General features: G+C 46.6%; 1 long non-coding RNA gene across 1 annotated transcript; it reads right to left on the bottom strand.

Annotated features, from left to right (window-relative positions):
* Nucleotides 1-1,327: 1,327 nt before the first annotated feature.
* LOC128406781 (uncharacterized) lies at nt 1,328-3,855 on the bottom strand. Its single transcript, XR_008328627.1, has 2 exons — nt 3,211-3,855; nt 1,328-1,732 (listed from the first exon to the last, which is right to left on the bottom strand). It is a non-coding gene; the product is annotated as an uncharacterized LOC128406781 (long non-coding RNA).
* Nucleotides 3,856-4,376: the final 521 nt, after the last annotated feature.

The raw sequence follows: 4,376 nt of genomic DNA, 5'->3' as shown, positions 1-4,376 counted from the left end.
TCTGTAATTTGTATGGTCAGTGTGACCTTTTGCTCCCAGCCTGTAATTTCCTTTTACAACCCTGAGGTACTCGTCTCCTGCAATAAATCAGGGGGCCCTTGTCCAGGAAGATAAACATATGCCAAACCCAGCTGGTCTTCTGCCTGGCATGAGAGATACAAACATTTGCAAATATATTTTTTAAGCTCATTTTAAAATACAGATCTTGATCTGATGCCTCACTCTTACATTCATATTTAGGAAGGGACAGTACCTTAGTAGTAAATGCACACCAAACCTCACAGGGTTGTTGTGGGGATAAAATGAGGTTGTGGTGTGATAGGAATTTTATGGCCTTAGATATATTGTAATGTTCATAAGTGTACCAACCAAGCACATATATAGATCAGCACAGGAAGGCCAACCTGGAACCTTTTTGATTCCTAAACTGACCAAATGTTTTCTTTGCTAGGTCAAAGTGGGAAACCTCCCCATTGTCTCTTTCCTCACAAATCCTGTCTTAAGGACACATTTAAGATATGAATAGGGTGTGAGCCTGTGACTTGGCCCAGGAACTAAGTATTTATCACTACAAAAGAATGGCCAGGGTCCCCAGGCAATCCAATCAAGTAACCTGCGAGACAGGAGATAAACAACAACAGGAGAAAACCAATATTCAAATTTGTTTTAGACCGCCTTTTCTGTGATGTAGGTGTGATGTATCTGAGGGGTGGTCTTAGGTTACACCCCTTCTGTGATGTATGTATGATGTTTCTGGGGGTGGTCTTGATCTACACGATGGGAATTTCAAAAGTCTTTATAAGGCCTTGCATGCCATTTTTCTGGGTCCCTCCTCTCTCCTGCGGGTAAGGGGAGCACCCTGTTGCAACAGATCAATAAAGATCAGGCTTACTAGCTGCTTTGCTTCTCAGTATTCTCTGGTTGGCCTCTGTTATTCTCTCCTACCAATAGGGAACCTATGTAAGGACTCTATATGGGCTCTTGGATACCCCATAAGGGAAAAGGGCAATTTTTGTTTACAACAGAGGGACCATGGACACAACCTCAAGCTTGTTGGAGGAACGTGGTGGAATATAAAGCCAATTAATCAATTAATAATAATGTTACCCTCCCCCCTCCACTGCTGTGTGGCACCCACATCCAAACCTTCCCTGCTCCCAGCAGCCCTAGCCTGAACCAGCCTCCCACCTAAGAGCCCAGTGAGGGTACTTCTCCAAAGAGTTAGTGTGTGTGTTTTGGGGAGTGGGTTTACGGACTCAGTTCTCCAGGCAGCGGCTGCACCAAAACCCATTTCTTTGCCACTTAGATGCAATTAGAGACATTTAGATAACAAACTGCTGCATTAAATTTAATTATCCCAGCAGTAATTGGTTGCACTGAGAGGATGCTAAGCCCAGCACAGAGGGCAACTAATTAACCAGCGGAGCCGGGCGGCGGGGGCTGAGCCTGAACCCAATCAAGATACCACCACCCAGGTCGCCTTCTGCATCTGACCTGCTGACCTAACTACAGCCAAGGCTCTGCCCTCTGCGGGAACAGGTTTTCTCCCCAGAGCCTTCCAGTCCAGAAATAGGGGCAGAAGTCATCTAAAAAGAGGTCATCTGAGCATGCGAAGAGAACCTCTCTCTCACGACAGAAACCCTTCAGTGGTTCTTCACTTTTGAGGAATTGGGTGGGGACACCTTCCAGGTCCGAGGCCATGGATTCCAGGAGAGGTTGTGCTCTGCACTTTCTATTAAAAAAAAAGCAATTGAAGCAGTGACTAATTTCTTTTTTGTATTTAAAAAAAAATGTGTCAGGTCTTAGGCATAGGGTTGGCCATAGGTCCAGAATTTCCTGGACGTAGCTAGGATTTGCCCATCGGAAACAGTGTCCAGGTGAAAATCACTGCAATGTCTGGGAAAATCCAGACATATGGCAACCCATGTAGGAAGTGTAGGTTATGGTGAATTTTCTTTAAAATAGCTCAAAAACTTGTGTGCGGATTTTCACTTTTTGAATTATGGCAAGCCTATCTAGTAGGGTCCCTTCAAAGGCTCACCATCTAGTCCTAGACGCCAGGTGCGGAGCTACACATCCTGTGCATGCCCAGAGTTTCTCTTATTTACCTATTCTGGCCCAGGGAATAGGTAAATAAGAGGAACACCATGCCACAGACAAGAAAATGCCTCACAATGATTTGTACGTCACAGCTTATTATCCCCTTTCCTGGGGTCAGCGTGGGGCTTCCAATTCTCTCTGACCCCTCTGCAGCCCTGCCCACAGAAGCCTTGGCTCCTGCTCCCCACTTTTGACAAGCCTTGCAACAGCTGGGCTGCAGCTTCCTTGGTTGCCCTGCATGACTTTGCAACAGATCGAGCGCTTCTGCTGAATGCAGACTGCCTCCAGTGCAGACCTTTAGGTGCTGTTGCACAACTTCCAGCTGGAGGTCTGGAATGGGCTCTGGCTGGAATGCAGCCGTGCTAAGCCTGCTCCAGGCAGCTGCTCATAAAGGCATTCTGCTGGTGCCTCCACCATTGCTGCAGCGGCAGCAGTTCCTATTGGCCTCCAAACAGCAGCTAATATATGGCCTGGGCAAGAGTGAGAAGAACAGGCAGCCTCTGGGCATGTGCAGAAGGCCATCTTGGCTTCAGGGGATGGAGCCCTGTGCTTTTAATAGTTGGGCACTCATGTGATTTTTATTTATTCCATAGAATTTAAATACTGCTTTATTATTATTATTATTATTATTATTATTATTATTATTATTATTTGTAGCACCCTTTACAAACTGCAATTCCCAGGATTCTTTGGGAGAAATGTGCTTTTAATGCCCGTTTTTCCTACAGCTCAGCTACCCCTCTGGAAGCTCAATCCCACACAAAGCTGTGACAGCCACCAACTTGGATGGTTTTATGCAGGGAAGGCTATCAATGGCCACTAGGCATGATGGCTATGCTCTACCTCCACAGTCAGTGGCAGTAACGTTTGTGAACAGTAGTTGCTGGAAGATGCAGGAAGGGAATACAGAATGCTCTTGTTTCCACAGGCCTCTGGTTGGCCACTGTGAGAACAGGATGCTGGACTAGACAGGCCAATGTGGCCTCATCCAGCAGGCACTTCTTATGTCCTTACGTGGTTCAAGGGTAGAGATTGTGAGAAGGCATCTTCCAAAGCAATCCCACCCCGCAAATAGCTTTGGAGCCTTCTTGCCTCTTGCCTAGCCCTCACCCCTTTTCCTGTTCCCGCTGGAGTCTTCTTTTGTTTCCACACCTGCAGGCTCTCTTCTGGCCAACGCTGCCAATGACAGATCTTAAAAACTTGGGGTCAGTGAGATTCGGCAATCACAGCACCTTGTGCCTGCTGGACCTCCGGAGCGGAGCGGGTTGTGTCTTGCTCCTCGTGAAGTAGGGTGAAATGTGAGGAGTGTTGCAAGCCGGTGCAGAGGCAGAAGGTCTGGCCGAGATGGTAGAGCACGGCTTCTCTGTCAGGGGCTTCTTCCTAACCCAGTGGAACACCAGTATCATACGCCTCTTAGATGGGTTGGACATGCTGAAGAAAGTGATGGAGGCCCAAAGACCAGGGTGACTTCAAAGCGGAGGACGCAGCAGGCAGTTCCCTATCAATGGTGCCAAATCCAAGCAAATGTTAGCTCCAGTCCTGTTAAATCGATCCAGCAATTATGAACGTTAAATAAGGGATTAATTCCTCAGGCAGTAGGAAAAGACTTTCTGTGGCTTTTTAATAGATGGGAGCCCCCAACTACTGCCACTGTTGACAGCCTGTTGCCCCTTCACTCTGCTTGAATGGGTTATGTCACAATGGTTCCTTCATCAGGTGTTTGTGAGCATGAAAATGCTGTTGGGAGTTTCAGCAGTGAAGCCTCAGGCATAACATACTGTTTGAAAGTCTGAACATTTCCTCTTTTTTTATTTAACAAAATTTATATACCACTTTTATAATTTATATAAAAATTATTAGGAGAGTAAGTTGAAAATATACTGTAGTTTATTCACTTATAGGCTAGTTTACATACTTTATTCCTTCTTATACTTCCATCCCACCTTTCCTCCACAGAGCATACACACTTCAGCCTCCACCTTCTCCATTTTATCCTGACAGCAATATTGTGAGCTAGGGCCATAGCTCAGTGGTAGAACAACTGCTTAGCATGCAGAAGGCATCAGGTTCAGTCCCCAGCATCTCCTGGTGGGACTGGGAGCGCTCCCTCTGCGCTTCGGAGGCTTCGCATTGCTATTGCTGAAGCCAAGGAGCCTGCATTCGCTCCATAGGACTCACACACATTTCCCCTTAATGTTGGAGGGGGGAAAGTGCATCCTATAGAGCGAAAAATACGGTATGTGGTGGTTCCATAAGGACTGCCGTACGTCAGGAAT

The sequence above is a fragment of the Podarcis raffonei genome, chromosome Z, assembly GCF_027172205.1.
Source record: "Podarcis raffonei isolate rPodRaf1 chromosome Z, rPodRaf1.pri, whole genome shotgun sequence".
Lineage (NCBI taxonomy): Eukaryota > Metazoa > Chordata > Lepidosauria > Squamata > Lacertidae > Podarcis > Podarcis raffonei.
The sequence above is the reverse complement of the archived record's forward strand: the minus strand, read 5'-3'. Positions and strand labels throughout refer to the sequence as shown.